The following is a 12,008-nucleotide window of genomic DNA, read 5'->3' as shown; positions in this document are numbered from 1 at the left end:
CCCTGTTTTCCCATCACGTTCTTTTCATATCCCTATGCATTATTCCTTGATCTTACCTGAGTCCTTTCTACATCTGTATGCTCATTTCTTTTACCTTCCTCAGTCCTCTTCTCTCCTAGTAATTTTTGTTGGCAGGAACACATTTGATTTGGCCAGAGTCAGATCTGGAGTCCCAGAGATGGAAAAGGGTGAGGCTGAACCAGTTCTGGATGCCCACAATGAAATATTTCAGAACACATTGACATTAGGGCAGCTGAAGTTGCTTTTAGAGATATTTGTGGCTGTCTTAGACTGTTTTGTGCAAGGCCTAAAAGAAACCAACAACTGTAGAGGTACAGATAAATGTATGGAGTTGTTTTCCCCTAAGCAAGGAGAACAGTATTCACCCTCCCTGTTTATTAACCCCAGGGGCAGGGTGTTAACTGACTTTGGAGAGTGGGAAAGTTGTAGCTTGAAATTTGGACAGTCAAAAATCCTTATAGAGGAAGTGAAAAACCACTTCTGTTGTGGAGCTCATTTATTTGCTCTTGCTGGGAGGGGTTGGGATGGCATCAACTGAAAATAAGAATGTTCTCCCCAGTATGCGAGGCAAGTTGCTCATTTCACTGGCAGTGGCAAGGAAAATCAGAAGGGTATCAAGACACAAAGTCTTGCTTAGTAAGAGGCCATGGAGGGCCTCTTCAGATGATAAAATTCAGTCTATTTCCTAGTATTCCCAAGTTTTTAAAGGGAAAAAAAAACCCGACCAAACACCCCACCACCCTGTTTGGAGTTTTCCTGTAGAGGAGTTAAGAGGATATTTTATAATACTAAAGAAAGGGATCTAAAACATAGGGTTCCTGTGTTTCCTAGCTCACTGTGGGTTATTTTAATGGTTTTAAGCCATGCAGATAAGTAAAAGGATCACAAGGACTGTGGCTTGTTGGCCATGTTTCTACTGCCTGTGAACTTAGTTCCCCGATAAGCCGACAGCTCTTCTGAAGAGGAGTGCTTTACATTGCAACCTCCTCTGGTGCTGGATTGTATTCACTGTTGTGTGAGGGGGTGAAACGTCCTGTGTAGCGTGTTGGCTTGGCAGGATAAGCTAACACAAAAAGAGCAATATAGCTGCCTCCTCTCTGGAAAAGCGAGTGGATTTACGGCTGCTCTTGTATGTGTAGTAAAGCTGGCACCACAACCCCTACTTTGTCAGCAGTAGGACAGCTGAGGGGAAGAAAAGCTTGGCGTAACCTTTGGTATGTTATTTATTATCACTTTGCAGCCCCCTGGAAAATGAACTTTAGCAAATTCTGAGCCGATGGTAGGGGTGAACACTGGGAAAGCCCAGGAATCAGCAAATCCATTGTGTTGTGCTGACAGAAAGATACTGTTACAACACACTTTAGCTGCCAACTTGCTGCAGTCACTCAATCCATCATGGTGGGCTGTTGGATCACAAGCCAGTGAAACTCAGCCTGGCGTGTTATTTTAGTCTTACATGGACTGTGAGATAAACGGGGCATGAACCTGCCCCCTGGCAAGGGGTCGACCCCTGGCGCCCTCATTAAAGTGCCAATCAAAAAGAGTAATGGAAAAGGGAATGGAAAGCTGGCTTCTTCAGCCTGTTGCTGTGCTCAGCCTGAGCAACTTTCACAAGCCAAGGGAAACATTTCTCTCCTGAATAGGAGCCAGACCTCCAGAAATGCCTCCTCTCTGTGTGTCTCTGGGGAAACAAGTGCAGAGGCTCTTCTGGGTGTCTTGCTTGTGGTGGAAACCTGTTGGTTACTGCTGCCTGTTCGGTGTGGGCAGTGAGAAGTGTTGCTGAATGCAGCCCAGAAGGGATGCAGATGATTGTTCTGTGGAATATGCAGGCATTGTGCTGTGCTTGTGTTGGGCATCAGCTGGTCAGTTGCATGGTTTCCCCAGAGCAGTCCAGTTACCAGCATGAGTCTAGAAGGGTTGCTCATGTGTGCCAGGTGTGAAAGTGGGCTCTTGTGCTGTGTGCGGGTTATTTCAAACCTCTGCAGGAACCCACAGCAGAGAGATCTTGCAGTAATGCCATAATCTGTGGGTGAATGTACAGCAGAAGGCTCAGTGCTAAGCTGCCTGTTGTTGATGGTTAAAATTCAAATAGGCATTTAACCTCTGCTTTGACAATGGATGCTTGTCTTTCAAATGCTGAGTTTATCCAACAGATGCTGTGTGAATTTCTGGGTGTCCTATGATGCCTTCTGGGCTTCTGGTGTATAAATACGTGTTCTTCTGCATGTCAGCTTCCCTCTGGTGTGTGCTTGAAGGAGAAGGCATAAAGGTTGCTATTGGAAAGAAAGAAAAGTGGGTGAAGGTCTGTGTGCTATGTGGATTTGGCATTTGAAATCAGGAAGCTCAGAGCTGGGGAGTTAGCTCTTTAACCTGCTCCTAAATGTCAGCTTTTGGTGTGATCTCAGTGTGATTATGGACTTGGCAGCTGTTTATTTTTGCTCATGTTTTCTCAGTAGGTGATTTCTCCAGGTAGATACTGGTTTGGTTTAATATATGTATTTATATACTGCATCAGCAGTTGGAATTAGTGTCAGTGAAGCAAAATATACAGTTAGTAACTAGTGTTACAGGAGGAGAAACTACTGTTACCGGCAGGAGATTCTGCCACAAAACTAACAAGGTGGTCAAACTTCATGTTGACATACTGTTGCATACTGAGGCTGGTACATATTAGGGAAGCCCTCAAGAAGCATTAGAGGAAGTTAATACAGGTAGCAAGTAACTGCATCCAGCTCTGGAGCCCTCAGTACAGGGAAGACATGGACCTGTTGGAGAGAGTCCAGAGGAGGCCACAGAGCTGCTGCAAGGGCTGGAGCAGCTCTGCTCTGGAGCCAGGCTGAGAGAGCTGGGCTGGGGCAGCCTGGACAAGAGAAGGCTCCTGAAGGGGAGACCAGAGAGCAGCTCCAGTGCCTAAAGGGGCTGTAGGAAACCTGGAGAGGGGCTTGGGACAAGGGCCTGTAGGGACAGGCCAAGGGGAATGGCTTGAACCTGCCAGAACAGGGAGACTGAGATGAGCTCTTAGGCACAAGCTCTTCCCTGTGAGGGTGCTGAGGCGCTGGCACAGGGTGCCCAGAGAAGCTGTGGCTGCCCCATCCCTGGCAGTGTTCAAGGCCAGGTTGGACACAGGGGCTTGGAGCAGCTGCTCCAGTGGAAGGGGTCCCTGCCTGTGGCAGGGGCTGGAGCTGGAGGAGCTTTAAGGTCACTTCCAACCCAAAATAGTCTATGATTCTATAAACAGCATGACTAGAGATCAGCTTTATACTGAGCTAAGTTAGAAAGAAGAATATTTATATTCTTATAAATTTATTTTCTTATAAAATTTATATACAGTATTGGCGTTCATGTATTTTACATATACCTGTCTGAACTTGGTATGTAAATATGCTGGTTTTGCTTAATCCTCTGAAGACTCATACTGCAACTGCTGTTACACCACAAATAAAGATGTATTCTGGCACAGATGGTAGTGCTAAATATAGCCTTCATATTTCTAGGATGTTTACCTCGAATACTGTTCCTTCCATGCTTTATGATTAAAAGAAAACCTGAGAAATGGATTGGCACACAGAGGATTATTCAGAGGGACTAGAACTGCACATGGGTAGGGGGCAACCATTGCTGGTGGTGGTCTCCCTGGTGTCTTGAGTTTCTGTTTCTGGGTCCTGACCTTACCACGGAAGGCTGGGTGGTGTGTGGGCAGTCTGGTCCTCCAGATGGTGGTTTGCAGTCCTCCCCTCCCCCCACAACTACATGCAGACACAAATTTCTCACTCCATCATTATTTCAATACCCAGTGGTTTGCACTCCTGATTGTGGATTGTTTGCCAAGGGCCTTGAGCAAGTCCCCAGGAATGGTCAGTCACCCTCCCAGGTCAAAGCAAATGTTTGCTTTTGCTGCGTCTGAAGGGTTGTGGGATGGTTGGTATGATAGATTTCTATTTCATTTGTTAAAATTTCTCTACAGCTACAGTATCCAGGAGACTTTTTGCTGGCATTTTCAGTGTGCAGAAACAGTTGTTCTGTAGCTGCCATACACAGTCATTGTCCTCTGGGTGACCCAGCCATTTACCCAAAATGTAAATGCACATGAAAGCTGTTTACTTTTCTTGTGGCCTTTCAGTACTTCTGAGTCAGACAAGAGCAGGCCTGAGGTGCAAGGTTATTCTTGTCCATGGAGAGAAATCTTTGTGCTGGGCACATTGCTGGGGCAATTGCTTGTGTGTCAGCTACAGAAAAAACCAAAACAAACCCAACACAAAGGCAACCCCCCACCCCAAATTCCCAGCAAACCTCTCTTATGATACTGGAGTCTGATGGCACTGAGGCACCGTCAGCGCACACCAGGCCATTGCCAGCACTGGTATACTGCAGTAGGTATATGCAGCTCTTCTGCAACAGCAACTGCTCCAAGATTATTTTTATGGTTGTGCAAAATGTGATGTCATTCTACTGAGGAAAACAGAAAAAAACCCCCATTTACTTCCTCCCCCCGGTGTTTGCCAGTGGTTAATGGGTAACTGTTCTTTTTCTGGCAAGCCTCCCTTCTTGCCAGTGTGAGGAATGAGAAGTACGTACATAGCTGCTTTGTCCTCACATTCTCCCGCTTCAGAAAATCTGCTGCTAGAGAGGTACATAAAGCTTATGGTTCAGTCCAACTGACCTGTGGCCTCTGGTAATGAACCCTTTTCTCAGGTAGGTAACTTTATGGTATTATTGAGGAAGATGTCTTTGTGCTGTTCCAGTTCCTTTTCTAAAGCTGTCAGAGCATGGGCCAGCTACCAGTAGGCTGTAATAAATAGGCTATAATAAAGCTCAATCCAGAATATAAGTGGGAAATTGTAAGTGGTTTGGTCCTAGGTTTAGATTTACTAAAACTAAGAATCATAGGATCACAGAATAGTTAGGGTTGCGAAAGGACCTTAAGATCTAGTTCCAATCCCCCTGCCTGGGCAAGGACACCTCACACTAAACCATATCACCCAAGGCTTCGTCCAACCTGGTCTTTGAACACTGCCAGGGATGGAGCATTCATAACCTCCCTGGGCAACCCATTCCAGTACCTCACCACCCTCACAGTAAAGAATTTCTTCCTTATATCCAATCTAAACCTCCCTTGTTTAAGTTTTAACCCCTTACCCCTTGTCCTATCACTACAGTCCCTCATGAAGAGTCCCTCCCCAGCATCCCTGTAGCCCCCCCTTCAGATACCGGAAGGCTGCTATGAGGTCTCCACACAGCTTCTCCACGCTGAACAACCCCAGCTTTCTCAGCCTGTCTCCATACAGGAGGTGCTCCAGTGCCCTGATCATCCTCATGTTCTCCTCTGGACTTGTTCCAACAGTTTCATGTCCATTTTATATTGAGGACACTAGAACTGCACACAATACTCCAAGTGAGGTCTCACAAGAGCAGAGTAGAGGGGCAGGATCACCTCCTTGGACCTGCTGGTCACGTTCCTTTTGATGCATCCCAGGATACAGTTGCTTTCTGGGCTGTTGAGTGCACACTGAAGCTGGCTCATGTTAAGTTTCTCATTGACCCCCAAGTCCTCCACAGGGCTGCTCTGAATCTCTTCTCTGCCCAACCTGTAGCTGTGCCTGGGATTGCTCCAACCCAGGTGTAGGACCTTGCACTTGGCATAGTTAAACTTCATGAGGTTGGCATCAGCCCACCTCACAAGCGTGTCAAGGTCCCTCTGGATGGCATTCCTTCCCTCCAGTGGATCAACAGAACCACACAGCTTGGTGTCATCGGCAAACTTGCTGAGGGCACACTCAATTCCATTGTCCATGTCAGCGGCAAAGATATTAAATGAGACCGGTCCCAACACCGATCCCTGAGGGACACCACTCATTACTTTTCTCCAGCCGGACATTGAGCCATTGACCACAACTCTTTGTGGGTGGCCATCCAGCCAGTTCTTTATCTAACCACTTTGTTGTTTTTCATGTGCCCTAGCATGCCTTCCAAGAGAATCTGCTCCCAGGTTTTGCCAGGCACAGAGGTGAGACTGACTGGTCTGTAATTCCCTGGGTCATCCATTTTCCCCTTCTTGAAAATGGGGGTTTTATTTCCCTTTTTCCAGTCACCAGGAACTTCACCTGACTGCCATGATTTTTCAAATATGATGGCCAGTGGCTTTGCAACTTCATTCACCAGCTCCTTCAGGACCCGCGGATGGATTTCATCAGGTCCCTTGGACTTGTGTACGTTCAGGTTCTTAAGATGGTCTCGAACCAGATCCTCTTGTACAGTGGGACCAAGGTCTAGATTTTCACAGACCCTGTGTCCGCCTTCCAAGACTTGGTTGGTGTGGTCAGAGCATTTGCCAGTGAAGACCGAGGCAAAGAAGTCATTCAGAACCTCAGCCTGCTCCAGATCCAGGGTAGGCAGTTCTCCTGAAAGCTTTTGGAAGGGGCCTACGTTGTCCCTAGTCTGTCTTTTATTTGCAATTGACCTATAGAATTCTTTCCTGTTATCTTTCACATCCCTAGCCAAGTTCAATTCTAACTGGGCCTTAGCATTCCTAACCTGGTCCCTAGCTTCCCAGACAACATCCCTGTATTCTTTCCAGGCTGCCTGTCCTTGCCTCCACCTTTCATAAGCCTCTTTTTTCCCCTCTAAGTTTCCTCAGCAGCTACTTATCCATCAAAGGGGGTCTCCTGGCCCTCCTGCTGCACTTCCTTTTAGTTGGGATGCAACACTCCTGAGCTTGCAGTAGGTGATTCTTGAATATCAGCCAACAGTCTTGGACCCCCCTGCCCTCTAGGGCTATATCCCATGGCACTTTACTAAGCAGGTTCCTGAAGAGGCCAGAGTCTGCTCTCTTGAAGTCCAGGGCAGTGAGCTTGCTGCATGCTCTTCTCACTGTCCTGAGGATCTCGAACTAGACCATCTCGTGATCACTGCAACCAAGGCTGCCCTGGAGCATCACATTTCCAACCAGCCCTTCCTGTTTGTGAGCACGAGGTCAAGCAGGGCACCTCTCCATGTCAGCTCCTCTATTACTTGCAGAAGGAAGTTGTCTTCCACACAATCAAGGAACCTCCTGGATTGCTTGTGCCGAGCCGTACCGTCACCCCAACAGATATCAGGATGGTTGAAGTCCCCCATGAGAACAAGGGCCTGTGAGCGTGAGGCTGTTCCTATCTGTCTACAGAGTGCTTCATCCACAGGTTCCTCTTGATCAGGTGGTCTGTAACAGTTCCCCACAGTAATGTCACCCATAGCTGTTCTCCCTTTAACCCTGACCCACAAACTCTCTGTTGACTGCTCACCTGTCCCCAGACAGAGTTCCATACTCTCCAGCCTATCCCTAACATAAACAGCAACTCACCCTCCCCATCTGCTAGGCCTGTCTTTATTTATGAAGAGCCTGTAACCTTCCCTTCCAACACTTCAGTCATAGGAGGCATCCCACCATGTTTTGTGATGCCTATTATATCTCTGATGCACACATCTCTAATTCCTCTTGTTTGTTACCCATGCTACGGGCATTTGTATAGAGGCATCTGAGCTGAGCTCCAGATGAAGCCGGCTCAGTGGCTGGAGTGGCTAGAATATTACTACATTGCTCTGAGCATTTATTATAGGCGCTGGCAACTGACTGGGTGTGTTGGGATGGAGTGAGGCTTCCCCCACAATGCATCTAGTTTAAAGCTTCCTTGACCAGCCTGGCAAGCCTCCTAGCAAAGCCATTCTTTCCCTTCATTGTCAGACCAGTTCCACTAGCCTCCAGTAGACCTGGCCTCCCAAATTGAGTCCTGTGTTCTAAATACCCAAACCGCTGACTATGGCACCAGTGTTCTAACCATTTATTAACCTGGCCAATCCACCTAGCCTTTTTAATGTCCTCTACTTTATCATGGAGAATTGATGAAAAGACTATCTGACCTCCAGAGCCCCTAAACACCTCTCCCAGGGCTCTGTAGTCTTTCTTAATGTTCTCCAGGCTACTGCTGTCTGTATTGCTACCACCCACGTGGATGACTAGAAGTGGGTAATAGTCAGTGGGGCTTACTAGAGCAGGCAGCCTCTCTGCAACATCACTGATCTGACCCCTCTGGTAGGCAACACACCTCCCTTGAGTGTGGGTCAGGCCAGATGGGTGCTTCTGTCCATTTCAAAGTAGAGTCCCCTACTACTATGACCCGCCGCTTTTTCCTGTGAGCACCAGTAGTGATCTCCTCTACCAGTGCATCAGCCAGTTTTTCATGTTGCAAGGTGTGTGTTTCCTCATTAGCCCACTGCAGAACTGTAAAGTGGTTCTGGGTGGGGACATCAGATTTAGGAGGAAGCCCCTTGCTTTTAATTGTCCTCTTCATTATTAGTTCCCAGCTTCCTGGGTTAATGGCCTCCTTCTTTCCTCCATGAGGCCCCTGTGCTGTTTGGGCCTGGAGCAAGCAGTCCTGCTTCCTCTTAGCTTCCCTGACATCTTTCAGCTTACTGACAACATCCCACGCAGGAGGACCTCCACCTGGGAGCAGCGAGTGCAGCCCTGCCCATTGTGCACCCTCCCCTCCGAAGACCAGTGCAGGCTCTCTCTACACTCTGAGCTGCAGCCTCCCCTCTCATTGGTTCTGTCTGGGTGCCTACGCTGGCCACCGGTGGGGCAGCCAGAGCAGAGCTCCCAGACTGGGCCCTGCTCATAAGGCAAGCGCTCACCATCCCGCTCGCCTGCCTGCACAAACTGCCATGCCCTGACTGCCGTTCCATGCACTGTTTGCCCGCCCTGTTCGCCGTGCACCTGGTTGCTCACAAATGAACCAGTCACAGCTATAACAAAGAATGTTTCAGCCTGGCCATACCACACTAAAATGTGTATGTACAGGTAGAATCTCACCCCTGGTTGGAGTAAAGTGTCTAAAAGGTGCCACACTTTTTTTCCGGTTTATTCTGTGGCTTCAGAAAGCAATTAATTGCTCTTCTTCCAGAAGCAGCAGGTGGGCACCACCTCAGCCACTCAGCCCACCTCTGCAGTGCCAGATCCTGCTACCGGCTGAGGACTGTCTCCAGGAATTACATTTGGTTACAGAATGATGTAGTGGTGAGAGGTGTGGGGTTTGCCATTTTAGCAGCTGTAGTATGCAGGCATGCCCTGTACCTCTGTACTTTTGCGGTACCCAGTATTAGCTTGTTCCCAGTAATCAGCCTGGTTCCCAGTAATACCTTGTTTCCTCAGCAAAAAAATTGACCTTGTTGCATTCCCACTAGCCATGAGGACATCATAGAGATAAAGCCAGTATGATCCAGAACTGTAATTCTCCATGTTGTCATGTGTTTGTCAGACACAGGGCAACAAAATACAAGGTTGCAGCCGCTGCTGTGGATTTAGGTCAGATCAGGAAGGACTTCTATAGTTCTGCTAGTCCAGAATTGCTTCTAGACTAAAATGACATTGCCATTTGTGTTCTTCTGCATATCTTGCATATTAAAAACTTGCTTACCTAATTCAGTTGCAAGTCTATCTCATTATAGTGACAGCAGCACACTGGGGCTGGGTGTTAGGAATATTAGGACGCATTTTTCCCAGGTAAAATTAAGTACCCTTCTGTTGGAAATGCCTTGTTTGCCTTAACTCTGGCACAAAAGATGTCTGGATTTTATTTCATAAGATGTGCTTTTTCATGGAAGTTTAAGTACCTTAGTATCTGATTTCCCACTCTGAAATGACTTTTGGATGAATCAAACCATCTCAAAGGCAGATCACCTAAGTGTTTAGGTCAGAGCAATGCAGTGTTAAGTAAGTCTAGGTTTGACCTACAGTGACAGACAACATTCCAGGGCATTGTCCAGGTTTTACCTCAGACATCAGAACTGGAGGATGTAAGAGCAGTCTTGAAGGTTCTGCCACTCCAGTCTCTCAGAGAATTACTCATTCCTGTTCTCTGCAGTCATTTTCTGTTCCTGCACACCATTAATGGTTTTGTAAGCAAGGGCACATGAAGAGTGGGGGTGCAATCAATTTACTGCACTTCTCCAGAATTACTGTGAAATAACTCTTATGTCAATAATCTTTGTTTTACATTTCTTCAGTAGCAACTCTAGCAAGAAAGCAAAGCTGGGCAGGGGAGAGAGAGAACAAATTGTACAGTTCTCAAAAAAATGCAGGTAAAAGCAAAGCTAATGGGGTATTTATTAGAGTGTGAAGGTGAACAGCTTTTTATAAAGACCTGAGCAAAAAAGCATGAGGAAGCATTGTCCTCTCTGAATTATACTGGCTATGTGCTAAGGATGGAGGACAGGGTCAGAAAGCTGTTTCTGTCTCTCATCAGGGAATTTTTTCCTCCCCTGCTTCTACAATTTGAAGATTGAATCTGCTGCAGCAGTCACACCTCCTCCAATGAAACCAGTATGATAAGCATACATAAGACTCAGACCCTGAAGACCTGCACTATTAAGTAAATTTATTACATTTCTTTGCCTGCTTACTGCTTGTGTTTGAGCTGGAGACTTGAACTTTGCTCTCTACATCCTCTGAAAACTATTTTTGAGTATGGCCCCTGGAATCCGAAAGTTGTATTTATTCACTGAGTAATAATGGTAGTAGTGCCAATAGCAATAGGAAGTCCACAGTAAGAGTTCTGAAATTATATAAAAATAGTTGGGTTGCAGCAATAAATAACAGCATTTGCACTTTTAAAAAAACAATGGTTCTGATTTAGTTTGGTTTGGAACACTAAGTGAGGCAATATGCTTCTTCCAGCTCTGCCTGTATATCACTCCTTGTCATTAGGACTAGGCTTGTATCATTAAGAGAAAAACTTGGCCTTGTCCATAGGCAAGTTAAGTGAGGAACTCCATCCACTGTATTGAGAGGAGCCACAGCACTGGGAGCAGGATCCTAAGGTACTGGGCTAACCTCAGCCACTTATGACCATGGTACTCATAAACTCTAGTTTTGGGGGTAGACTTTTCAGAGGTTTAAATGTTGTGCTTAATCATTTCCAGCAGTCAAAAGAACAGGTTAAGCACAGTCCAAAAGAAATAAACAACTGCACAAATTAGATCCATTCTGTGTTGTGGTTCCCTGAGGTCAGGTAGCTCAAAGGGTGTACTCTCACACTGTTCGTCAGATGTTTGCACATCAGCTCCTTACTCAATTGTTACAAAACTTAAGTATTCAAGCCATTTGCCTGTAAATTTTCCACACAGAGCAGTAAACTACTTTTTATTTTCCTTTCCCATCTACCTACCATCTTTAGCAGCTTGATACTTGCTGCATTAAAAAAGAATATTACAGGGGAGAGAAGCAGGGACTCTGGCAGTGGCGTCCAATGAGACTGACACGTTAAAGCACTATTGAGCAAATGCACTGGTTAAATTCTACATTTTACTCAAAAATTATGTGGAGAAGTATTTCATCAAACCAGTTTCGTTTGTGTAATGGACCTTATGGATTTAATTTCCAGTCACACACTAAACACACATCTGCTGATGCAACATTTTCTCCTTACACCACAATCTTCCACTTTTCACTTTACAGGAGGTGGGAATTGGTTTCATTCTAACTTGCAGTTTAAAAGTATTTCTGTATGTCTTTGCAAAAGGATATTAAAAGCTAAACAAAGTTGAGCATAAAGCTATGTTGGGCTTCTTACTTTGAGTCAAAGGGAATGTAGGTTACTCAGGCATTGTAGGACAGCTGTGTTGTGCAGGGCAAAACACTGTCCTGCACACAGTCCTGAACCATCTCCAGGGAGCAAACACATGGATGAGATCTCCTTATTTCTGTGATACAGGTATGTAAGTACAATTCATTCCTCAGTCTTCTGTTTGGTTCATGTTGATGAGACAAATAGTGATTGGATGTACAACATTTGAAAAAGCATGTTATTTTTATGTTACTTCTATTATTTCAAAAGCTTAACTTTGAAGAGGTTGTCATGAAGACAAATGACACAGTGGTTTTCTCACCCCCCATCCTCAGCATTCCCAATACTAGCAGAATTCCACACTATAAATACTTAGTCCTAGTGAAGGGGAAA

The sequence above is a fragment of the Melopsittacus undulatus genome, chromosome 12 (assembly GCF_012275295.1).
Source record: "Melopsittacus undulatus isolate bMelUnd1 chromosome 12, bMelUnd1.mat.Z, whole genome shotgun sequence".
NCBI classification, from domain to species: domain Eukaryota; kingdom Metazoa; phylum Chordata; class Aves; order Psittaciformes; family Psittaculidae; genus Melopsittacus; species Melopsittacus undulatus.
The sequence above is the reverse complement of the archived record's forward strand: the minus strand, read 5'-3'. Positions refer to the sequence as shown.